The 26,935-nt window shown below is 38.4% G+C and overlaps 1 long non-coding RNA gene across 1 annotated transcript in view; it reads left to right on the top strand.

The window, feature by feature from the left end:
• Window positions 1–19,918: 19,918 nt before the first annotated feature.
• LOC113932514 overlaps window positions 19,919–26,935 on the top strand; it is a 49,278-nt gene continuing 42,261 nt past the window's right edge. Inside the window, exons 1-2 of the long non-coding RNA XR_003523090.1 lie at window positions 19,919–19,998; window positions 22,469–22,591. This is a non-coding gene — a long non-coding RNA (uncharacterized LOC113932514). The remainder of the gene's footprint in view (window positions 19,999–22,468; window positions 22,592–26,935) is intronic.

Genomic DNA, 26,935 nt, shown 5'->3' with positions numbered 1-26,935 from the left:
ACAGTTTAGCCATTTTCAGGGGGAAGTTTTTGGGATGACCTAAAACGAAATGAGATCAGCGCTGCTTTAAAAAACAGTTCCTACCAAAGAAGAGGATTTGCTACAGTCTCAGTGTTTAAAGTATCAATTTCTATACCTCTCATTTTTCATCATAGTGTTCAAGAAAATTATTCTGTTAGCAGTCAAGATGGCTGAATCCCCAGAATTACATTTCTGGCTTGTTTTTACATTTAAGAATTTTTTTTCCCCTCCTGGATATAAACAGTCTGCTTTATTGTTGCAGAAAGGGAAATCAGGTGGAAATCGGAGACAAGACTTCCATCCTTTTTGCCCAGCAGAGAGGGAAGAACTCAGTGATCACATGGTCCTGCTTACACTAAGCATATCTGGGAACCGTATAGATATTCACATGAGAACATATGACTCCTCTCTTCCTCATTTCTTTTTGGATATTACAGTTTGGCATTTGTCATCCAGATAGGCCTTTTCTTTCTTCTCCTTGTGGTAAAGTTTGATAGTATCTGATTTTATGCTGCCTTTTTGACAGCATCCTTTGCATCCTCCTTTCACTTGATCACCCTACTTCCCTACTTTTGGTTTCAGCTTTGCTTTCATAGCCCCTGGGTACTATCCTGACCTCCTGAGGCTCCTGCTTTCCACACGGTGAGGCCATCACACCATTGCCGTATGCATAACAGTTGGCTTTCTTAGCTCACTTCCCTAGCATGGCTTTTTTGGGGAGAGGAGAGGTGAAAATCAAAGTTCTGGGAAATGTCAGACCAGGGATGCCTGGGTGGCTCAGTTGGTTAAGCATCTGCGGCTCATGTCATGATCCCAGAATCCTGGATCAAGTCCCACACTGGGCTCCCTGCTCAGTGAGGAGCCTGCTTCTCCCTCTCCCTCTGCTGCTCCCCCTGCTTGTGCTCTCTTGCTCTCTCTGTCTCTCTCTCTCTCATAAGTAAATAAATAAATGAATGAATAAATAAAATCTTATTAAAAGAACACATCAGACCAATCCAACCAACTTAATTCTTTCTTCCAAAGGGTTCTTAACACAATGTCCTCTCTTTTATTCTTATTTTATTACCCAAGGAAAGAAAATTTACTTAGCTCTTTTTTTTTAACCCAAGATTTTGCTCATCAATTAATATTTATTGAGTTTCTTTCCACTGGAGGAGTAGTTTTATTCTTTACAAATAATAAATTGTCAAATCTTTGTGCCTCAAGACAAAAAAAAAATACATGAGTGAAATACATTTCACCAGATCTGCTTGAAAGATCACATTTCTTTTTAGAGGTGCATTTATTTTTTCATTTAGTGTGTTTTTCTCTGGTATATATGATTAGCTAACAGCAAAAGGTGAAGTTTTATTAAACAGAATTGCTCACCCAGTTGAGATAAATGAACTTCGGTTTGAGGGCATTCTAGTACCATTTATTTATATTTGACTAGATCTTGCCAGTTACTGAAGAGCATTCATGTACTATTTAGTGTGGAAAGACAATACACAGACTCTGTTTATCACATGTTTGTTTACATTATAATTCTATTTTATTGTGTGTAATGAATCTGTGTATATGACAATAATTTTATGAGTTCAAACTCAAAGCATTTGTTGATTTATTAATACACATTTTCAAGTTAATCTTGTTGGATGCTTTCTGTTCTTGGTTCCGTTCTTGTCCCCTTGACGGTGGTACTTCATCCCCACCTTCTGTTTTTTCCCCTTCTTCATATTCCTGTGAAGAGGGGATCAATGTCAACAGTGATAAGAGCCACCCTAACAACTTTCCAGGGACAGTTACAGAACCACTTATAACTCTGTCAAGTCAAAGGAATGTTGTATAAAAAACTTTCTAATAAGTATCTTTTTTCTTGATTATAAAAGTAGTACATGCTATCACAAGAAATTTAGAAATATATTCTAAATCACATACAACTATGATGCTATTCTGTCATAATGGATCCTTACTCCCTAGCATTTCCTTTCAGTCTCCTCTTGTAGGGCTTTCTTTAATATACACATAGATATATTATTGTTTTCCCAACAGAGTTGAGATCATATTTATAGCTTCTTTTAACTGATTTTTGCTTTAATTTCACTTTATTTTCAGCAGGCATTAAAAAGATCAGCACAAATTTACCTAAGCAATCTTTATGCCTCTTCACATGAAATTACTGCATTGAAAGAAAAGAACATATAATTTATTGTTAACTTTGCTATTTCTCAGTGCTTTTCTCATTTTTGCTCCCTATTTTTGATATTCTCTTTAATTATCAGAGATTACCCACAGTATTATCTAATCGAAATAAAATCTTCAAAAAGGAAGTTTATTTCTACTTTCACTGAGTCAAAACTGATCAAATTGCCAGAGGAGATAAATAAAATGGAATAAAGACTCTCCCGGTACAATTATCTTCTGTAGCAACATCAGCCTGAATGATCTATTTGTGATTTTTTATGTGCGTCTGTCTGAAAACATTTGCTATGAACACTTCTTTCCCTATACCTAAGTAATGTTTAAACATTCACTAAAACTCCTAGTGGATCAGCCACAAGTACCAAATGCTTGCTGTGTACAATGTGTAAGATACTTTTCACATGCTAGTTACTAAATACATGGGAAAGGAAGACGAGAATTTTTGGTTTCTGCCTTAAAAATGCTTACTCCTAATTAGGGACAAGAAGAAAGAAGGGCGAGGGAATTAATATTAGCTGCTGGCCTCTATCTTGGACAGTGCTAGCACTCCACATACTAAATCTTTACTACTCTAAAAAGTAAGCACATGTCCTATTCTACTAAATTCTGTTAATTTTGTCTCCTGACAGATGCATTTTATTGAATGCATATCTTTTTAAAGATTTTATATATTTATTTGACAGAAAGAGAGAGAGAGAGAGCACAAGCAGGGGGAGCAGCCGAGGGAGAGGGAGAAGCAGACTCCCCACTGAGCAAGGAGCCCGATATGGGGCTTGGTTCCAGGATTCTGGGATCATGACCTGAGCAGAAGGCAGATGCTTAACCATCTGAGCCACCCAGGCGCCCCTACTGAATGCATAATGATAAAAAGTAGAATTGTTTTTCTTACCTAACGAACAATGTGCAGGAAGACAGTCCAGGACTAGTACACTGGTCTAGGAAATTGACAAGGCTGTGCAAAGGGCTCTGGGCAGGTGTCTTATGGGGCATAATGCCACCCTAAACAAATGAGGGTGATGTTAAAAATGATAAAGGGGAGAATGGATGCCTCTAGAATCTCTCGCATCAGTACTGCTTACTCATCAAGCCAATATCCTGTCTTGCATGGATTCCTGCGATTATCTTTGTATTGGTCACTTAACCTCTGGTCTTGTGCAACTTCAGTCCATTCTTCATACTTCCACCAGAGTGATCTTCCTTGAACACAACCATAAGTGTGTCACTTACTTGCTTAAAGCACTTCAATGGCTCTTTGTTTTTCTTAAGATAAAGCTCAAGCTCCTTAAGATGGCATTCAAAGGTCTTCGAGATTTGGACATTATCACAGCTCCGCTGTCCAGGTTGGTTTATGTTTTAGCCACAGCACATTTTCAATGCCTTAAATGTGCCTGGGTCTCTTTCAGTTATCAGGGTTTATTTAGGTTTCCCTTGCATTTTTAAAGAGAAACTGGATTTACAGTTTTCTAATATAAATACTGCTTTTTAAAATGTGAGACCTGTGGCCAAATAAAAGATCTCTGTCGAAGAAATTCAACTCATCTGCTGCCACTGAGCAATCTTTATACTATTCCTTTGGCCTGAAATAGTCTTTTCTCTTTTTGATGAATTAATTTCATCCCAACCCTTGTTTTTTTGCTTTTTGTTTGTCTACCTTCTCAGTTTTCAGGCCACACTACTATTTCCTCCCAGGAGGCTTCTCTGCCTTCCCAGATGTGGGTAAATCTTCTCTCCCATGTACTTCAGCCACGGACTGCTCTGTTGGCATCAGCATGTGACTAACTTCCCATTAAGCTTGGAAGCTCAGAGGGTTGGAGTCATTTCTGTCTCAATTATTTGTTCATTGATTCAACAAAGCTTTAATGGGCACCTACTATGTGCTAAGGCTATCTTGGGCACTAAGGATTTAGTAATTAACAAAGTAGGGAAAACTCTTGACTTTCATGGAGCTAGGTAGGAAGATAATAAGTGGGAGAAATAAAACATATGGTATATTATATAGTGCCCTCTCTAATAAGTCTTTTTTAAGAAAAGTGAAACGATCTACTATTCTTATGCTGCTCTATCAATCAGGACAGACTTTGGTGTTTCTCAAGCTTTTTTTTTCATTATTGCACCCTTGAGGAGGCCTTTTAGAAAATTTTTTTAGAAATGCCTACCCACCCTCTCTCCCTCATGAAATTTAAATACCACAGATATATTGTATGTCTGTTTATATACTGTGGCCCTTTGGAGGCCATAGAACATTGCATATTTTTTTCACAACCCAAAACCCAATTTTCATCATTATTGCCTCTGTTAGGAATACATTGGTTAGATCATCCGGGTATTGCCATTATCCCCAAACGTCAGGGGCTAAAAGCAACAAAGTCAAGCTACGTGACCATTGTAGGTCAAGCTGCGGACTCTGGGACTCCAGCTGACAGTCACTATGGAAACATTGCTGGTCTCCAGGCAGAGACCAAGCGGGCATGGCAACTCACAAAGAATCGTCTACAGCCTCTTGAACTTCTGCTCAGCGGTGACGTGTGCTGGTTTTGCTCACTCTCCATTCTCAAATCAAATCACATGGCCAACATCTTATATTTTGTGGGGAGGAGGAGAGAAAGGGGAAGTACAATCTTAACATGTGACTGAAAAGAAGAAAAAAACACCCCAGAATATTTGTGAAGAGTCCTAATGATTGTTACAGTTATGGTCCCAACAGTCCTGAGAGGAAGTGGGACTAAACTTTAAAGATGTCAAAATTATTTGTTCACAAGCCTGCCGGGGCCAAACTAGGATTTGAACCCAGGTAGCTGACTCTTACTTGTTTATTTTACTCCCGGTCTCTGGGGTTCAATCCTGCCCATCGTGATAAATGTGTGGCCATCACTGGGCTTTCAGTATGTATGGGGCAACTCCTCCCTCACCCTTGGTCCTTGGTCTCTTTAGTTAAAAAAGCATGTTGTCACATAACACCCGCAAGGACAGTGAAAATATTGCCAGAATCCCACTCACCCCAGCCCGAAAATCTATGCTGTCTGCATGGGGGGAGGGGTAATTTATTCATGTGACTTTCTCTCATCAGAGTCCTGAATGAGCCCATCAAGACTGCCCTGAGAACACTGGGCGCTAGGTTCACCGACTCCTCAAGATATCTTCAGGTCTGTTCCCCTAGAGCCAAGCAAACTACAAGATCCCTGTGATAGACCGGGTGGAAGGAAGTGGGGCTAATTCCAAAGGAAGGCATTTTTCGGAAGACATAGCAGGAGAAAACTCTGGGTTTTCTTGTTCTAGTGTGTAGCAGGCTTCATTTCTGCTAGGGTTGGTGATGATCTTCTACCCAACAGACCTCCAGTGTGGCCTTCTTGTTATTTCATTTGGCAAGATCCCATGTTAGAACCATCATCTGCTGTGAGATCATGGAGGCTGGCCAATGGTACAGTTTGGGGGCATGTCAAGGTTTTTAGGAACCTGAGCAATAATCTGGCCCAATTCTATGTTTGGACAAATGAGAAGACAGTGACTCAGTGTTCCATAAGTGGCCAGTGTCAGAAAAAATCCCAGGGCCCTTGCCTGCCAGTTATGTTCTCCTCTCTACTTCTCTCTCTCTCTCTGGGATGATTTGCTAAACTTCCTTCCTCAACGTCCAGAGGGGAAGATCCCCTCTGTTTACTTGTCAAGTTCCCTCTCCCTCAGGTCCTATTTCTTACTCCTTTTTTCTACTCAAAAGAGAAATGTGTTGTGGTTTCTAGAGGAGGAATCAAGATCTGAGCTTTTCCAAACTTGGCAAGAGCCCCTGGCAAGGTTTCCTCTGGGCTGTCTCGGGGACATCCGCAGCTGGAGAACAACCAGTCTCTCCCAAGGGCTGGGAAAATGCCACGTGAGTCCTTTCTCGTGGCCCACCATGGGTTATAAGCAGCAAAAGTATCCCTGCCCTGGAAAGTCGTGTGACCCAGACAACTTGCCTTTGAGCCCTCGGAACACGTGGGAATTCAGCAGCCTCCTTACCTGGCTCCTACGGCTGTCCCCAACTTGCCAAGGCTGGCCCATATCTACTCTATCCCTTATATTACCCCAGGCTTAGCACAGAATGCTGTGTTTCATCCATATTTATTGAACTGAATGGTATGAGTTGAACTGCAGATGAGACAATGGAAACTCCATGAGTCCAAGTACCTCGCTCAAAGTTGCACGGCTGGTGAGAATGAGCTTGAATTCAGAATTCGAATCCATCTGCCTGACTTCGCTGCATTATACGAATCACACATTCCAAGCTGAATTTATGAAAATGAAGCTAGTATGAGGGACGTTTCCCATGAGCTATACTGCTGTTCAAGGGACAGCACCTGTAGTGGCCTGGGGGGTCAGGGGAGCTCCTTTCTCATCCACATATTGCAACCGTGTAGAATATTTAAGAAGGCAATGAGGTTTGCCTGACTGCTCTGTCGTAGCCCAAATTCTTCGCAGTACTCTTGTCATAAGGTCGTGAGGAGGGCCAGGTCTGGTAGAGGTCAGTCACCCCTGACTACACTGCCTCCTAACCTTGCGTTTTGGTGACTTACCCAATCTGCTGTGTGCTCAGCCCCTAGTGCCCTTTCTCAGATGTTTTTTTTTTGCGTGCACAGAATGTATGTAATCTGAAGAACTAAACTTGTCAGGAAAGGCGGCCCAAATTAGCTTCTTATAGCCCAGTGCTTGACCGATTGCTGAACTCAGAAGAGGTTCCCAAGCACCAGTTTAAACAAAAAATTAAAATAACAAAAATCCTCCAAACCCAAAAAATAGATAAACAAAGAATGTGCACTTCTCCAATTCTTGATTTCATCAGAGATTTGGGTGAAGATAAAGTTGAAATGTTGCCATAACTCTTTGTGTATGATTTTATAGCCCAAATATATTCATTGAATTTGGTGCAACTTGGAAAAGTGCACTGGACATTTGTAGGCTACCCTGTAACTCCACACCCCAGTTTTGAAAACCTGTTTCTGGGCATATACTCCCTAGAAACATCCTTACAGCTGTGGACGAGTTTCCTTGCAGCTTTATTCCAGGCAACATTTTTTCTTCCCCAAAGAGGCCGACAACAACGCTTCTTTCTCTTCTGTGGTGCATTGAGAAAATGAAGGCATTATTAACCAGAGGGCATTTTAAAAAAATGGAATTAATATTGTCATGCTCTTTCCATTTGCATCATGGACGGATTAACATTGAATATTTCTATCACGTCAGATTTTGCTTATTTCCCCTTTCAGGTACAAGTTCCTTAGAAAACAAGATAGGTATATTAATATTTTTCCTGGCAAAGGAGGAATTCACACAAAATTGCGTACATGTGTGACCCTTACTTCTCTCCTAGGCTGTTTTCTCATGTCGCGGATAGTATACAACAAACATGAACTTCCTTTATGTTTAAAGGGAACTAGAGACATTGACCGGTGTTCACTCTGACGAGGGTGGTTTTATTTTATTTTCTTTTTCTGGTGACTATTTAATCACAACAAAATTTAACAATGTGTAACAGTGAAATGACCATAGTCTTCAAAGGAGATTTAGGTACAAAAAGGATGAGAAATGGCAACTCCTAAATTTATAGTATCTGGGATCTGTAGAAACCAGTAGGCAGTCGGGCATGTACAAGTCTCTATATCAAAAGGACAGCAACAGGAGGGGAAGTTCTTATAAGAATTCTAATAGCTGATCCAGCAATTGCACTACTAAGTATTTACCCCAAGGATATGAAAATACCAATTTGAAAGGATACATGCACCCTGATGTTTATAGCAGCCTTATCTACAACAGCCAAATTATGGAAGGAGCCCAAATATCCATTGACTGATGACTGGATAAAGAAGTTGTGGTATATATATATATATATATATATATATATATATATATATATATATACAATGGAATATTACTCAACCATAAAAAGAATGAAATCTTGCTACTGGCAACAATGTGGATAGAACTAGAGGGTATTATGCTAAGCAAAATAAGTTAGAGAAAGAAAATTCTGTATGATTCACTCATATGTGGAATTTAAGAAACAAAGCAAATGATCATAGGGGAAAAAAAGACAGAGAAAAACCAAGAAACAGACTCATAACTATAGAGAACAAACTGATGGTTATCAGTGGGGAGGTGGGTGGATGGATGAAATAGGTGATGGGGATTAAGGAGGACACTTGTGATGAGCACTGAGTGTTGTATGTGTTGAATCACTAAATTGTGCATCTGAAACTAATATTACACTGTATGTTAACTAACTGGAATTTAAATTATAAAAAAAAAAGAATTCTTATAGCCAAAGGTACAAAGAGCAACAAACACATCTTTCAGTGTGGATTTATGGTTGGAATCCAGTTTCTTAGAGTTGAAAGGTAGTTATTACTGAGACTCACACCAGTTGTATCTGACAGTTAAACCCACCAAATCATATCCAGGAACAGTTCAATAAACACTATGATAAAGTGTTCACAGAGACCACTTTTTCTTTCCATATACTTTTTAAAAATTTTTTTGAGAGTGAGAGCGCACCTGCAAGAGTTTGGGGGGAGGGGCAGAGAAAGAATCCTGAGCAGGTTCCATGCCCAGTGCAGAGCCCAATGTGGGGTTTGATTTCATGACCCTGAGATCATGATCTGAGCCAAAATCAAGAGTCAGATGCTCAACTGACTGAGCCACCCAGGCACCCCTCCATATACTTTTTTTTTTTTTTAATATAAAGGGATTTCAATAGGAATTCTAAAACAGTTCCATTGTAGTTGGGTTCTGACGAGGTAAGACTTGGACAGAGAGGGCCCATAAGATAAATCTCCCATCCCCTTTTTTTGTCAGTGAACAGGAGCAACTTTTCTACCTTAGCCTTTTCTTTTTAATCTTTCATTTAGAAAGCTATTTCCCTGCTGCTGCTTTTCTCTCTTCTTTGTCTCTGAGATTAAGATCAAAGGCACAGTTCAGGTCACCCATCCTCACTCAACCAGGCTACGATTCTGATTTGAGTGTAAATATTCATTAGCTTCTACCACATTTGATGGCTCATTAATTGTATTACTCTGAGAACTCATGTCACCTTGCATACTTAATAATAATTCAGACTTTTAAATTTTGTTCCTCTCATCTGTTCAGATAAATAAGGTCTCTCCAAACTCACTCTTCATCTCTGTCATAAAATGCAGTTGAATTCATCATTAAATAGTAGGAGAAGGAGCAGAGAGCCTGTCTCATGCATGCGAGGACTCCCTGCAGTGCTTTGCCCAGTTTGTATGTAGTCATACTCTGTAAGTGTTCATTAAAGGAATGAACAGAGAACGAATAGAAGTCGAGAGACTTAGTTTTGGGTCCTCTTTGAGTCTCACTTGCTGTGTGGCCTTGGACAAACCACTTGACATCTCCAACTTCCATTTTTTTCACCTGTAAATAAGTGAGGGATCAGATGGCCCCCTGTTTGTTTTTAATAGTTAGATTAGATCTCACCCACTTACTTTCGAGGTATACCCAAAATAGCAATTACTTTATTAACACAGGGCTTATAAATCTTTCCTAAATCAACAGTGAAATCCCTAAGGATGATTAGTGTTTTGTTTTCTTTTTAATTGCTTCACCTATTATCTTTAAACTAGGACAAATAAGATTTAAAGAGAAAAAGTAAAAAGATTTTCCAGTTCCAGCAAGAGGGGAACTTGTCTTTTCTGAGAGATGTTTACCAAACCTTAACATTTTGGGGAAAAAGAAAAAATTCCAAAAGACCATTAGCGTTCCATTCCCTCCCTGCAGAATATATCTCTACATATCACATTGTATTGAAATGGTCTTTTTTCACTCTTACATTTCATTCACTATTGGCAAACTGCTTGAGAGCATTCACCAGGTCTTTCCAATTATTTTTGTATCTCCAGTACCTAGAGTAGTGGCACATACTAGGTGCTCAATAATGTTAAACTAGGGCACCTGGGTGGCTCAGTTGGTTAAGCAACTGCCTTTGGCTCAGGTTATGATCCTGGAGTCCCGGGATCGAGTCCCACATCGGGCTTCCTGCTCAGCAGGGAGACTGCTTCTCCCTCTGACCCTAACCCCTCTCATGTGCTCTCTCTCATTCTCTCTCTCTCAAATAAATAAATAAAATCTTTTAAAAAATAATGTTAAACTACACTGTTAAAATGGAAATTCAGATAACTGAACGAGTGGTGGAGCAAGATTATGAGAGTATCTACTGATTCCAAATGTGATAGTTTTCCTAATATAGAAACTGATTACATTAAACCATTGAAAACCTTTAATTTTATTTATTTATTTTTTTAAGTAATCTCTACACCCAATGTGGGGCTCGAATTCACAACCCTGAGATCAAGAGGCGCATGTTCCCCTGGGCCAGATGAGTGCCCCCATAACCTTTAACATCTTAGTAAGAATTAGATATCAGATGGTGGCACCAATTTTGAGGACCCCAAATTGTGTCATTTTCATGGGTTTGAGATATGCAAGTTATAGGCTGCTGCCAGCATAGGTCTGGGTAGCCAGGAGTGAGTATGGAGATTCTCTGTCTCAAGGAGCACATTTAAATAAAATAAGGGAGAGAGAGAGCGAGATTTAGAAGTTAACACTTCTGATTCCCTCTTTAAAATAACTCTGCTTAAGTAAGGAGCAGATGGCCCAAAAGATAATTTCATCCCTAGATAGAAGCTGGGATAGATAAACCTATGTGGAAACATTTTCTACGTCATATTTTTCTTACTCTACTTTGAAAGAAATAATGATGTAAAAAAAATCAAAGGAGTGAGAGATATTACATAATTTCATTTAGGAAATGGCCTGAAGCAATTTCATCTGAAGGAATAGGATTCATGTATGCAACTGATCCAGAAAAGTTGAAAACAGGAAAGTAAACAAAACTACTGAGTGCAAAAGCCAGGAATTGTGTGAATCAGGATTATTTACTTGATTTTATTTTTTTGTATCTGTGGTATGACTAATAAACTAAATCAAGTATTGAGTCTTGAATTCTGTAAAGGAAATAAGTGTATGGGTAAATACACCATGTTTTTTTTAGTATTTAAGTTAAAACTTCAATAACAGCTTTATGCTATGATTTTGGTGAATATTGCTTCAAATTCTTCTTCTTCTTACATATTGACACAAATTTTATATCTGACTTGTTGTATAATTTATTTAAAAAAATTTTTTTTAAAGATTTTATTTATTTATTTGTCAGAGAGAGAGAGCGAGCACAAGCAGGGGGAACGGCAAAGGGAGAAGCAGGCTCCCCGCTGAGCAAGGAGTCCGATGCGGGATTCGATACCAGGACCCAGGGATCATGACCTGAGCTGAAGGCAGATGCTTAACTGACTGAGCCACCAGGCATCCCACTGATTTGTTGTATAATTCAAAAAGTAATTTTCTCCATAACTGCTTTCCAGTATTTGTGTAAAAACTATTGATAAAGGGTTTAGGAGGCTTTTTTCTTTCTCTTGTTAAGCATCTTTCTTTTACTTTGAACATTTAATGAGTAGAAAGAAAACCTTGCAACTTATTTCATAAAAATATTGGTTAAAATGCAAACTGAGGGTTGCTGGAGTTTTGGGGGGTGGGAGGGATGGGGTGGCTGGGTGATAGACATTGGAGAGGGTATGTGCTATGGTGAGCGCTGTGAATTGTGTAAGACTGTTGAATCACAGACTTGTACTTCTGAAACAAATATGTTAAAAAAAAGAAGATAGTAGGAAGGGAAAAATGAAGAGGGGGAAACTGGAGGGAGAGACAAACCATGAGAGACTATGGACTCTGAGAAACAAACTGAGGGTTCTAGAGGGGAGGGGGGTGGGGGGATGGGTCAGCCTGGTGATGGGTATTAAAGAGGGCACGTATTGAATGGAGCACTGGGTGTTATAAGCAAACAATGAATCATGGAACACTACATCCAAAACTAATGATGTAATGTATGGTGATTAATATAACATAATAAAATAAAAAAAGAAAAAATATAAATAATTGAAATAGTCTGGAAAGCCTTTTAAAATTTTTTCTTTTTACGAAGGGCAACAACTGGTTTTCTAGTTGCCAGCTCAATTTAGTCTATATAGTGATTTTTCTTCTTTGAAAAAGAAGCAATTTAAAACAGAGCTCTATTACAGCACAAAATGATTTATTGTCTTAACTCTGGTGTTCTGCTCTGTTTACCGCCTTCAGCCAGAATAGAATCACCAAGCACGTAGAAACTTGCAGGAAAAGGCAGAGCCCAAACAGAAGAGAAAGAAAGGAGGAATCCCCCTCTGTAGGCTCTGTCTTACATTGGAGTTACATTCTTTAAGCCACTGGATCATTTTGCTAAAAATTCCCCTAATAAGTCAACCAGAGAAAGACAGTTATCATATGGTTTCACTCATATGTGGAATATAAGAAACAGTGCAGAGGATCATAGGGGAAAGGAGGGAACACTGAATGGGAAGGAATTAGAGAGGGAGACAAACCATGAGAGACTCAACTATAGGAAACAAACTGAGGCTTGATGGAGGGGAAGTGGGTGGGGGTGATGGGCGTTAAGGAGGGCACGTGATGTGATGAGCCCTGGGTGTTATACCCAACTGATAAATTATTGAACACTACATCCGAAACTAATGATGTACTATACGTTGGCTAATTGAATTTAAATTAGATAAAAATTCCCATAGCCATACTGCAGTTAAGACATATCTCCTGATAAGAGAGCATTTCTTCTGACCTAATCATTCCAATTCAGAAGTTCATATTTAAAATATAATCTAAGGAAAACAAAAACCTGGAAGCATCGAGATGTTCATTGCAATATTATCTGGAACAACAAAGTGTGGAAGATAATTTAAAAATCCAACAGGAGGAGACCTGTCAAATAAATTATTCATGCTCTTTATTTGCACACACCCTAACAGTAGTGAGTCCTCACCCCGCAGTCTTTTACACAGGTTCTTTCTGCTGCCTGCTGTGCCCTCACAGCTTCATACTCATCCATGTGTCCTTAAAAACCTAAAGAAGACATTCCCCAGTTTGGGCCTTCACTGATGGCCTTCAGTTAACCACCATCTTCTGGGTGATCTCCTTCAGTTGAACATATTTCTAACACTGAACTTCGTACACATTTGTGTATATGGTGGTCCATTCTTCCAGATGTTCAACGTCATTTCCATATCTCTCCTCAGCCCCTGAGCACAGTGCCTGGCTCCCAGTGGGTTCTGGGAGCAGACGTGTCAGAAGAAATAAATAGTAAAATATTCATGTAGGAAAGAGTATTATGTCACCTTTACATTGAAATTTCTGAACGGAAAGACATATGAAAATAGATGATAGATTATTATGTGACAATTAGAATATAAATTCAATATGCACATTTTGACTTTAATTTTTTAAAGTATACCTAAAGAAAGTGATATGTTAGGAGTTATTTATGTAAGTGGGGTCAGAGGTAGGATAATGAGTGACTAAAATAATTTTCTTTCAAAATGTCTTCAAATTATGCTCTCTCTCTGTAGCAAATATTGCCAATGGTGTCATCCATCCCCCTCGCCCTTCAACTTCAGGGCACACTGGCCCAACTTCCAACTGCCAGCTCCCGTATTTCCTTGTCTGAGGCTTTCTCTGAATCAGTTTTGTCAGTTGTGTGGCAGACTAACAGTGTCAAAGAATTAACACCCCTTTGGGAGTAGCCCTCAGGTGGTGGTTAGTGTAAAAATATCCCAGATCCTGTTCCACTGTGAAGTATGTGTTCCATTGGTGCCCAAACTTCCCCACAGAGATTTTGCAGTATTTACCCACAGAGGCAAATTGCCTGGTAAGTCATCCTTTATTTGTTTCCACACGTCTTCCTTGCTCCTCCACGATTTCCTACTGTCACCTCCAAAACAAGTACTTGCACTTAAATCCTTATCTCAGGGTCCGTTTCCAAGAGAACCCAAATTAAGACACCCTCCAATAACAAAAATTAATAATTCTGTAGAGAAGTGATACTAAAATGTAAATATTATTGGGAAGGTTCTTTTCTTTTCTTTTTTTTTTTTTAAGATTTTATTTACTTATTTGACTGAGACATAGCAAGAGAGGGAACCCAAGCAGGGGGAGTGGGAGATGGAGAAGCAGGCTTCCCACGGAGCAGGGAGCCCGATGTGGGGCTCGATCCCAGGACCCTGAGACCATGACCAGAGCCGAAGGCAGACGCTTAACGACTGAGCCACCCAGGCGCCCCATATTGGGAAGGTTCTAACACCGTAATTTACTAAAGGTATTATCAAATTAATTAAAATTAGTGATGAAAACTGCCAGTTCCTCAAGGACTAGAACACAAAGCAAGCAATGTGCTAGTATGTGAGTGTAAGGAAAGTTCTGAATTTGAGTCATGAGCCCAAGCCCTGCGTTGGGCTCCACATTGGATGTGGAGCCTACTCATTAAAAAATAAATAAATAAATAAAATAAAAAGGCTTAAAAACATGATTAGGAAATGGGCATTTTTAGTAAAAATCTAGATATATTGACTACTTGTGTAATGCTATATATATCCAGATATCTAGAAATATATTAATACATTTATATTGTTACATAAAGATATTTGATGGTTTTTTTTATTTTATTATGTTATGGTCTTTTGATAGAAACTGGATAAAATATAGGCACTTCTCTGAAAGCATGCTTATTCATCACAGAAATCTGATTCAACATAGTGGAATAATATGAATTATGGTTTCAGCACATTGATCAAGACTGAATGTTTTGCAAGTATTAGGAATAACACCTCCCAAGGATGAAAAAGAAAGCTTGTATATACGAACTATGGGAACAAGATCCATTTTATAGAGTAGCTGGTGTCTTGTTAGTCTTTTATTTTTCTGTTTACTGAGGATACTGTACTACAGTAATATGGCCAGGGCAAGGCCAAAGACCCATGAGTACTTGAATCAAAGGACAAAGGAAAAATTATTTTGATTTGTTTTTGTTAGCTTTGAGCAACGAATTTATTCAAAAAACCAAAAACTAATAACACAAGAGTTATTTTTTTACCACCCATTCCAGAAATTCCTATAGGAACCTTTGCTTTTGCTTGATCTTTAGCCCAGTGCCCTAGAATTATCTGGGGCAACTGATAAAAACCAGGATTTCCAGATCCCACACAAAGGATTCTGATTCAGCAGGTCTGGAGTAGGGTTCAGGAATTTGCCTTTTTTACTGAGTTCCTCAAACAATTCTTATGTAGGTAAACCCCAAACCACACATTGAGAAACACTGCTCTGGCCTCTAGTCATTTTTTCCTCATTAAAAGAAAAAAATAGTGACTTTTTTCAACAAGGGATTCTTACACATACAGATATATATTATCAGAACAGATCTTACTGCGCTGCAGACCTATCATACCAGTGTTAAAATTTTACCTGAATCCTCCTCACTTTACTAGAACAGAGATTCTGTGTAAGTAGCAGCTGCTTTCAGGAAGCATAATCAAAATAGAGACATATAAAAACAACAAACAAACAACTTTAAAGAAAGCAAACAAAAAATCCAGTGACCAAACTTATTTTGCAGTAACTTTATTTGTATTACTAAAACATCTTTTAATTAATTTTTTATTATTGAAGTGTAACTGACATACAATGTTATATTTTCCGTGTCCGACATATTGTTTCAACAATTCTATACATTACTCAACACTTACCATAATAAGCGTAGTCACCATCTGTCACTGTACAATGTTATTACAATATTATTGCCTATGTTCTCTATGCTGTACTTTCATCCCCGTGACTTATTTTATAACTGGGAGTTTGTACCATCCTCCCTCTCCCTTCCCTCAAGCAACCACCAGTTTTATTCCCTGTGTTTGTGAGTCTGTTTCTGTAGTAACTCTAATTGCCTATCGTTCACAGTAAATATCTTAATTCACTGCTCACTGGATATCTGGTTTCATAAAGGCCTGGGGAACACTGAAAAGTCTCTGCTGTTTCGTCTTAGAAACCCAGTGTCTCACCTTGGCTGGGTGTCTTAGAGATTAATGATGCCATATTGTGCCATGGAAATGTTTCATGATATAGTGGGTGGAAGATATTAGCCAAAAACCGGGAGTGGGCTTAGAGAGAAAAGACCATGATAACAACCTGCAATGTTGCAAGGAATTCTGTAGCCCAAACCCAGCTTTTTCGTTCTGGCCCTGGAAGCAACATCACTTTCACTCAATTCCCCTTCTCTTTACCCATAAGGTGGTATAATGAATTTTTTTTATGAAGTCATGAATGTTTCATATATAGGTATAGAGAAACTCTAAAACCATAAAGTGTTAAAGGTGAGCGAATTTTAGTGGTCACCAAATTCAACCTCCTCATTTTATAAAACAGTATACGGAGGCCTAAATTAATTGACTTATGCAAGTCCACAAACAACACACAGCTAGTCATTATTTTATTCTAAAAAACAAAACAAAAAGAGAAAAGAAAAAGATTACTCCCCCCCCACCACACACAAATTATTTACTCTTTAGAGCTACTCTGATCCTCATCTCAGCATTCAAAGTGCCAGTGCTTTATTTTGATGTCCTAATTCTGGTATTTCTGATTTAAAAAGTATTTGTGTCCTATGTTTTTGTGGTTACATAAGATAGGAATAAAATTATGAAGAGCTGGAAAAAAACAAAAAGCCTCAGATTATTGATAAAAAGGAAAGCCTGCAGTGTGAAGTTATGTCTCCCTCCTTCCTTCCCTCCAACCATTCCTTCCTTCCTCCCTTCCCCCCTTCTTCCATCAAACATGCTGGGAGTACAAAAATGATTATGGCATTTAAATTAAAAAGAATGATTATGGCAGTTTCTCCTGTTAAAAAGTTCACTATTTAGCCAGATTCAGAAAGTAACAAGTACTTGTAAAAATCGCAAGTACCATGATAAGATGTAATAAAAGGAACATCTTTGTTGTAAAATGAGTTGAAGTTGTTCAGACTAAGAAAAGCAGAGGGCTCAGTTTTGCTAGAGAGATGTGTTCTATGTAAAAGTCTATGGGTGAATGAGCCGGGCATGTTAGGGAATGGCTGAAGTGAAGTATAGGATAAATGACAGGAGATGGGGCTGGAAATATGGTGTAGGAGCAGACTAAGAAGAGCATTTTATGCCATTCTAGAGGAATTTGAACTTTGCCTTATATAGTCCCACACAGTCTAGTCCTGAAGACAATAGCTATACATGGCTATTGGCCACTTGAAATGTGGCTACCCCAAACTGAGACATGCTGTATGTATAAAACATACATTGGATTTTGAAAATTTAGCATGAAAAAAAAGAAAATTAGCCATCTCACTAATAACTTTTTATATGGCTTATATGTTCAAATGATAATATTAATATTATTAGACATTATATTTCTATTCCATTATATTTTTATTTCTATTTTCTATTTTTTATACTGTTGTAGAAACAATAGTAATGTACTCAAAATCATGGGTTTTTAAAACTTTACTGTTTTTAATTACTGAAGTACTTTAAACTACCAATATCATGATTCCAGGCCTAAATGATTTAGTCTGTATCTCTAAAAACTAACATTTTCTATGTAAACAAATAACAATATCAAATACTTAATAGTTAACAATAATTACTTAACATTGTCTATTATTCAGGCTATCTTAAAAATTTCCAATTGTCCCCCAAATGTCTTTATAGCTGGTTTGTCAAAACCAGAATGCAGTCTAGGACCATCATTACATCTGCAGGTCCCTGACCTCTTTTAATTTTAAATAGTCCCCTCTTTCCCTCTTATTTTTTTGTGTCACTAACTTGATAAATAGACCAGCCCAATTATTCATGTTCTACCTTCTCAGTTTGTCTGATTTGTTGTTGTTTAGCTTGTTACTCTGTATTTCCTATAATGTGTAAATTAGACCTTCAGGCTTGAGTAGATTCCAGGGAAACATTTCTTTCGCTCTGATATAAAACATATAATGTTGAGTTCCTCATATTTTATCTCATCAAGAGATAATACATATCAGATTTCATCACTGTTTGCAGTGCCAAGGTTGACCATTAGATTGTAGTGATGACAAATTTATTCCTCCAGTATGAAGTTGTGTTTTCAGTTGGTAACCAGGAAGCTTTTAACTAAAGGAATACTGCAATTATGTCTTCATTGTGGAGTAGTGTAGAGTATGGAGGAGGAAATAAAAGAAGAGAGAAAGTAGAAAGACTACTCGTAGTCTATTACTACAGTCTAGGAAAGAGAGAGAGGATGGTGATCTTACTTTGAACTGGGGATCATGCTAATTCCTTAGCATGTGTTACATTTATAAATCCTCACACAACCATATGGGATAAGTTTTCTTATCCCCAACGTCTGGTTAAAACTGAGCTTTACAGAGATTGAGCAGTGGCAGAGTGGTGATTAAAACGCAGCTCTGTCTGACATCAAAAATCCATATACTGGACCGCTCTCCTATGCTTACTGCAATAGTAATTTGGGTTGAGAGGCTTTAGTTTGAACATTTTTATTTTTTATCTTGTTTTTAATTTTTTTTAGAGAGAGAGAGAGAGAGTGTGCAAGCCTGGGGGGAGGGAGAGAGAGAACCTTAGCAGGCTCCACGCCCAGCATGAAGCCCCATGCAGGGCTTGAACTAATGACCCTGAGGTCATGACCTGAGCTGAAATCAAGAGTCCGACACTTAACTGACTGACGCACCCAGGTGCTCCTGAATGTTTTGAATGCTTTTAAAAATTTGGTGACCGGGACACCTGGGTGGCTCAGTCGGTTAAGCGTCTGCCTTTGGCTCAGGTCATGATCCCAGGGTCCTGGGATCGAGCCCCTCATTGGGATCCCTGCTCAGCAGGGAGCCTGTTTCTCCCTCTCCCTCTGCTGCTCCCCCTGCTTGTACACTCTCTCGCTCTCTGACAAATAAATGAATAAAATCTTAAAAAAAAAAATTTGGTGACCAACGAACTACTTGGGGTATGGAAGAAATAACTCTAAAATGTTTCTCTTGGACGATTAGGTGGTATGGCTGTTGAATTTGAAATGTCATTTGGATATGTCAACTGAAAATATAGGTCTGGAATTCAGAAGACAGATCAAAGAAAAAGTAGAGACGAGTAGAATTGTAGATTCAGGAGTTATCTGCATAGATATGTTAGCTTAGACTTGGGGAGTGTATAGAATCACCTAGTATATTTATACAGCCTTGAGACACCTTCACTTTTTATGTGTAAGCCATCTGAGATTAGCAAACCAATATCAAAAGGGAGACAACTGCATGAATTAAAAATGCCATTTTTGATTTTTATATTCCTGAAAAAGTTAAAAATATTATAAAGAATTATTAGTATAATTATTATTTCAGTATAAATTCTTTATGTTACTGTGTGGGAAGGTTAGAGTATTTCTAATGGAAGACATTTTCCCTGTGGTCGGTGGTTATCATGATCCTTATAACTAATTCAGTTCTGGTAGGCAGAAGTTTATTTATTTATAGAGTGAGACAGAGTCTTTTAAACTAGCCTGGTCATAGAAAACCTTGATATTATACTTACTATATTATGGAATAACCCATACTTTGAACAATCTTGAGGGAAAAACACCACAGTTGCCTCTCAGATTCTTAGTAGTCTAGAATTCTGAAAATTTGTTCTGCTCTATTTGAGGTTGAATACAAAATGGTATGTGGTGGTAAAATAATGAATTGTTTCGAATTCTTGACAAAAGCTAAAAGGTTATTTTTCTAGTCTTCTGAAATTATCTTTCTTTCTCTAGGGCAGTAGTAAGGATCTGTTTTTCATTTAATGGTCTTTCTCAAGGAACTTCTGAGAAATCGGGTAACTCCTTTCTCCTGAGGTAAGTAAAGTGTTAAAAGGGACATTCATCAAAATTCAAGATAAACAGGTATATTTGCTCCGTATTTACAAAGTTATAGAAAGTTGAAATTTCTTTCTTAAGGAATTTTTGATTACCTTAAATGGCAATTACAAAAGGAAAAAAAACCGCAATATTTTGGAACAGGGGTCAGATAAAACCAGGTTTAAATAAATTTCACGTAAAGTCTTTAAGAGGGAAAAGTAGTCATAAAAAATGCATTCTGAGGACTGTGTGTGGAAGATGAGGAAAGGCAGTCCCTCCTCTATTCTCTGTCTTCCTGAAATGAGTGGTCAGATTGGCTGGCTTTTCCTGTACAACTGAAGTGTCTTCAAGACATGGGATGACCTCAGTGAGGCTGCTCCTTCTCAGTTTCCAGGACGCACAGGATGCACTAATCACAAAAGGGGAAATTTGTTATTCTTATAGTAAGAAAACTGCAGTGATGGGACAGTTCAATTAGCCCTATGAATAGATGTCACAATCTTTAATTTTAACTTCGATAAAGCTATGCAACACTTGTTGGTGCAACCACATATTTTATTGCAGCTTACTCATGAGAATAGTTTCCATATTTTATTGTATAAACATTACCGTAAACCTTATTAGTCTTAGCACTCTTACCTTCTGCTCAGTGTTTATGCTAATAAACCATTGCTAAAGAGATGAATGCCTCCAATGGATCAACTGTTGATTAGTAAATATGATAACTTCAGCATTCTGCCAGCTACATTTAACCCAACACCCTTATTTTATAGATGATAAAACTGGAACTCTAGAGACTAGAGTTTTATCCAAAGTCACACAGATATTTAGAGCCAGACTTAGCCTAGAACCCAGACGTCTGACCTGAAGCTCTTCCCATTGCCTTCATACTTAGATGGGGTCAATTTTCTGACAGATTAGTTCTTTAGTGATGATGGAGGTTACTCTACTGAGATGGCGAGTTGTTTTCATCTTACATATTACTAACAGTAAGATTGGATCAACTTCCTAGAATCAGTTGTATTATATCCATCTGGATGCATTGTTTGTGGTCATTTTTAAAAAAAAATGGTGGGTGGTTTAGAGGCATTTTATTTTCCTGGGGCATTGGAGATATGTGAAACTAACAACATGTAGTGGAAAGAAACTTGGATTATAGTTCTGTCTTAATCATCGACCCTGTTAAAGTCACTTAACTTCATGGCATCTCAGTTTTTCAAGCTGTAAAATAAAGACCATAGTACCTACTTATATAACAAAGGTGGGGAATTTTCAAAAAGATCCTCTAAACTTGTGGTAGCATGTTTAGGTTGACCAAATGATAAGCCTGTAGAGAGAGCTTCGTATCATTTGCTTTGGGAGTTTCTTACTGGCAAGCTGGCTCCTATACCATTGAAGACTCTGAAGGCGTGGTGATAAAAATGAACATCCTATTTATTTTGTAATGCGCTTGGGATGAAACACACCAGTGTGAGTCTTAAAGAGCACTGACTGCTGCTAATTAACATTATGCCACATTTTATAACATCCTAAGGAAGGTTGGACAGAGCTGACTCATTCCCATTGCACATGGTGTACTCATTGAGCAAACAAGAACACAGTGGACTCCTGAAAGTTGGGATGTGAACATTTTCTATTAATTTCGAGGAACTTGTATGTTGTGTGCACAGCTGTGCTGTCCTGTTCCTCATGCAGGAGGCAGAAATGACTTTCCGGTCCCTCAGTAATAGTGGTAAGAAAAATAGCTATAATTTATCCATCTCTTATTTTATGTCAGTCACTGTGCAACAGTTATACATGTATTATTTCTAATTCCCAAAGTAAACCCATGAGGGGTATTCTTATATTTGTTTTACTGAATAATGTTTTTATAGAAAGAAAATAAAATATAATTTGAATGTCTTTGTTTCCATTTCTACTACAGCAGGTATGCTTGTTTCTCATTTTTCCTTATGACTCTTGGCAAAGCAGAGACAAGCATTATTAATTCCCATCAGCAGATAAACTAAGGCAAGATGGAGTTAAATACCTTGCTCGAATATTAGCATTAGATCTATGACTGGGGCCTTAATTTCACCTCGGGCTCTGTTTTCATTAGACCACTGGTTTTCCAAATTAACACATTCAACAGTTGAACGCTGGCTATGTACTCGAATCTAGGGGGAGAATACATACGCAGCTCCTGCCCTATTTGAATGGGGGTGAGTCCAAATCAGAACCCTCTGAACAGGCCTACCTTTGGGGCTCCGATGGCTTCATCTTTTCCCTTCCCTCTTCCTCACACTATGGTTAGGCCCCTTGACACGGGTGTCAATAGTTAAAATTAACTCATCATCACTACCATTTGTCGAGCACTGTTTGGAAGGGTGAAAAGCGCTCTACCTGTATCATCTTACTTAATCTCTTCAGCGCCCAGGGAGGAAGGAAGATTCTAGTTTTTGTTTTTTGTTTTTGTTTTCTTGGCCAGGGAAGAGACACAAGAGGATGCCAAGTGAACAAGAGGCAGAGGTTGAGCCTCAAGGCTGCTCTAAAATCAGCTGTTCTGTCTCTCGTCCCACACGGCTTCTTGGTGAATGGACCTCAGTTTCTTGTAAGTAGCGACGGGTGAATCCACTTTCTGTCTTGCTCTACCTTCTGCAGGCTACAAGGGCAAGGAGAGCTGAGGTGCGCAGGCCGTTTGGAGAAGGGAAAAACCCAGGTCCTCTGGTTACTCTGGGATTATGGCAGGAAAGCTATAAAAAGGCTTGGAAGTAGCAGGCTCGAGCTGTGGGCTCTGTGAATGGGGAGGTTTGACTTTTGAGGCCACTCTATGAAGTAGCTTAGTTGTGATACTGAGAATTCAAACACCAAACTTGGACTATGTGGCAAATAGGGAAAAGAAATGTTAAGGAAACTCTTGGAGGGATTACTGGAGGAAAAGTTCCAAAGCGTTTAGCTAGGATCATCTCTAGTGTTCCGGTGTTGTTCTTTTTCTGTTTTTTAAAGTAGTCTCTTACAGTCTTTTTTTCTTTTCTAAGATTTGTTTATTTATTTTAGAGAGGGAGGGAGAGCACCAGGATGGAGAGGGACAGAGAAAGAGGGAGAAACTTTTTTTTTTAAAAGATTTTTGTTTATTCATTAGAGAGAGAGAGAGAGCACAAGTGGGGTTGGGGGTGGGAGGCAGGGGTGGAGGGGCAGAGGGAGAAGTAGGCTCCTCGCTAAGCAGGGAGCCTGATGCGGGGCTCGATCCCAGGACCCCGGGATCCTGATCTGAGCTGCAGGCAGACGCTTAACTGACTGAGCCCCCTAGTCACCCCCAGTCTATTTTTGTAGCGAACTAAACTCTATTCCTGACCGACTTTAGCCTCGTCTATGTGGTGTGATTTCTTTCACATAATTTCCTGCTCCTCTCTCGTCTTTAATCCTAAATCCCCAGCTCTATACTGAGCCCTGTTTCTGAGGCAAAGGATCTTGGCACTGCATGCTGAGTGGTGCTTTGCATGCAAGAGCTTCAAAAATATGTGAATAGTGAGTAAAAATAAGGATAAAAAAAGATTTTTTTTGGCACAGTCATTATTTTCAGCTTGGTAGGATAAATTGCTTCACCTTGCTGATTTACAGAACTCCAGGTAAATTCTAGAGTGCTCCATCAATCCTATCTTATTACACAAATAACTCTCTCTCTGCTTTGTGTCCAGAACAACTGATATCAATCAGCTCCTTATTTCTAGCAAGCAGCTCATTTTCTTGATACATTGATCTAACTTGCCTATTGAATCACTAATAATCAGTTTCTGATCCCTGCTTCTCCACTTCAGTAATAACTTAACAGATAGTACTTTGTTTCAAAGTCTGTTAGAATATCAGAAGAATGCTTCATTGTTAATGACTGAACCCAAGTGATAAAATAAAATTTAATTATATAATTAACTCTTGGCAGAAAAGTATACAATTTAGTTTTACCCTTACTCTAATCATACCAGTTCTATGTATTTTAAATAGGTAAACAATCATTTATAGGGTTTATGTATTTGATATTATACTAGCCACTTGAAACATACTTAATGGGCTACTATAATTTTGTCCTAAAATTCATTTAAAATTTTGAGTCTTACACTTTGTTTTATTAATTTATGTATTAAAAATGTATTAAATGAATGCTATTTGTCAATCTCGGACTACATTATTTAGAGGCTTAAAATACAGTTAGTATCAGGCTCCAGGGAAATATGATATAAAATTGTATAGTTCATTGTTTATGGATTACCTTGGTTATTTTATCACTCAATATACAAGGCAATATTGAACATGTTTGTGTGCCTTATAAATGTTTAAAGGTCATGTGGGCTGTTGATAAATGACTACCTTCTGGTTCACTCTTTATTGGTAAGCTATTCAGAAAAAAATTACTATATTTGAAAACAAAATTAATGGTATACTTTTCTAAGGCTTGGATCAGGAAAGTGGAAAAGTGCTCAGGAAAAAAACTAAAGCTAAAACCAGAAATTTCTCAGTACTTAAACTTTCTTTTACTGTTTAATATAGTTGAGTTCCTTTAATAATTTTAAATGAAGCAACTTCATGTACAAATTAACCAAACCTAGTGATTAGTTGTTTAAGCTGAAGTTTTCTCACACCCTTAAATTCCCCTTAGCTTCCCTAACTTCCCCTTAACTATTATAAGAGTTTAAATGACTTTCAAAAGATTTAAAAAGGGGGCACCTGGGTGGCTCAGTCGTTAGGCATCTGCCTTCGGCTGGGGTTGTGGTCCCAGGGTCCTGGGATCGAGCCCAACATCAGGCTCCCTGCTCAGCGGGAAGCCTGCTTCTCCCTCTCCCACTCCCCCTGCTTGGGTTCCCTCTCTCGCTGTGTCTCTGTCAAATAAATAAATAAAATCTTGAAAAAAAGATTTAAAAAGCCCTGAAGTCCAACCATATCCCAGCTTCATTGGATTAGGTTCGAGGCTGTGGTATCCCCACCCCCATCCTCTAGTGGGTCCCATGTGCAGACAAGAGTGAGAACTGGTGGTAGAAACACCCTCTCTTTGTTCTCAGGGGAGAGAATTTTCAGGCATCTTCTGAGATTCTCCCCCGCTCTGCTGTCTTTCACAACCAATTCCCTTGAAGAGCCATTATAGTCTAAAGTCAATTTAGTCCATTTGCCTTAGGATATCCATGAATGTATATGCTTGTTATTTCTGAAAAAAAAAAAAATCTTGTTCTATTCTGTTGCTTTAGCTTGGGTTTTTGTGTTCTCTTTTTTGTGGTCTCTACTCCATAAATGACAATTTACTTCTTAGAGCAACCATAATTCTAAAATGTGTGCAGCAACCTATGATTTAGTAATATTTCATGAAAGCTACAAATTCCACATTAACAATATTATCTTAAGCTCAAACTATATATGAGATAAATTTTAACATCCTGGTTCATAGCTCCATAAATTTATAATCTCTCACCTCTTCAACAGCAAAAGGCTATTTGATTATAAATTTCAAAATTCTCCTACATTTTCCAGGATTATGGAAAATCAAGTTTATTTGACAGGTATGCATCATAGTGTAGACTTTAACTGTAATTGTATTAGTTTACACTTCTTACAAAGACAGTTTGAATGGATTAATTACTAAATGACACCAGGCTTGTAAACTTTTATATTATGACACTTTGAGTTGGAGCTCCCCATTAAGCTCAGTTCAGAACCACTTTATGCTAAACTGAACTGTTAAAGAAAGCAACGTTGGGTAATAAACCATTTAGATACAAGTTCTAACATAAGAAACTTAGCCAGGTTGATTTGCTTGGTGTGGCTTGGCATTTGTCTTAATCTCTCAAGGTTTCTTTCCGCCCCCTCTAGTTTTCTTTTTTTTTTTCTGTTTTAATTTAACATTATATCTTGAGCATTTTCTCATGTTTTTATTTTTTTGTTATGTTAATCACCATACATTACATCATTAGTTTTTGATGCAGTGTTCCATGATTCATTGTTTGTGCATAACACCCAGTGATCCACGCAGAACGTGCCCTCTTTAATACCCATCACCAGGCTAACGCATCCCCCCACCCCCCTCCCCCTCTCCCCCTCTCCCCCCTCTAGTTTTCAGTCAGAAGTCTCTGATCATTGCTCCTATTCCAACCTCCATGATTTTCTTCTTTAAATATTCTTTCCACAAGTTGCTTGTTCAGGTAACAAGTCATCAACTTCCACTTACATCATCATTTCTACCTGTGTCAGCCCTCCATAAACCCCTTCTTTGCATTTACTTTTGTGATGTATTCATTCTTAAACTACCTTTGCTTATTTGGGGATAGAAATGGTGCTAGTGTGGTCTGATGAGACTCTGATGGAGCAGAAAGACAGGCAGAGTCCTCACTGGCTGCTCTGGAACTTGTCCTCTACTTTGAAGGTCAAAGACACACTCCTGATGGCATCCAGGTCTAAATAGATCCTGGGAGACTGGGTAGAAACAACTAAAATCCAAGCGAGACTTAGGTAGACACCAGACTGTCAATTTAATAATTTTCTGTAAGAAATAACTGTTAGGACAACGGAGAAACTACAACCTGTGTGGTCAGGTTGTGCTCTTGCTGCAGTCAGCCTACGTGGGAAACAATCAGCGAGTTTCTTTGAGGAGGTTAAAATCGAAATACAAACAATTTGCATCAGTTTAGGAAAACCTCTTCTATAATAGAGTCAAGAAAATAAATGCTAGGTTAAGTAATATAAATGAGTCAAGTCATCCAGGATGGGGATCTAAAAATTAGAGAAGGCAGGCATGGCTAGATTTTGCTCACCCTGATCCATGGGATTATTGCCCCCCTTTCTCCCAGAGCACTGATTTCCCAATAAAAGCCAGAAATCTGAATTTTTAAAGAATCATCCGTTTGTGGCTAAATCTGTCTCGATTTGAACATCAAAACAAGTAACAATAGCAAAAAATTATAATCCATTGTAT

The sequence above is a fragment of the Zalophus californianus genome, chromosome 10 (genome assembly GCF_009762305.2).
Source record: "Zalophus californianus isolate mZalCal1 chromosome 10, mZalCal1.pri.v2, whole genome shotgun sequence".
Classification (NCBI taxonomy): Eukaryota; Metazoa; Chordata; class Mammalia; order Carnivora; family Otariidae; genus Zalophus; species Zalophus californianus.
This window is presented reverse-complemented; position numbering and strand designations above follow the sequence as displayed.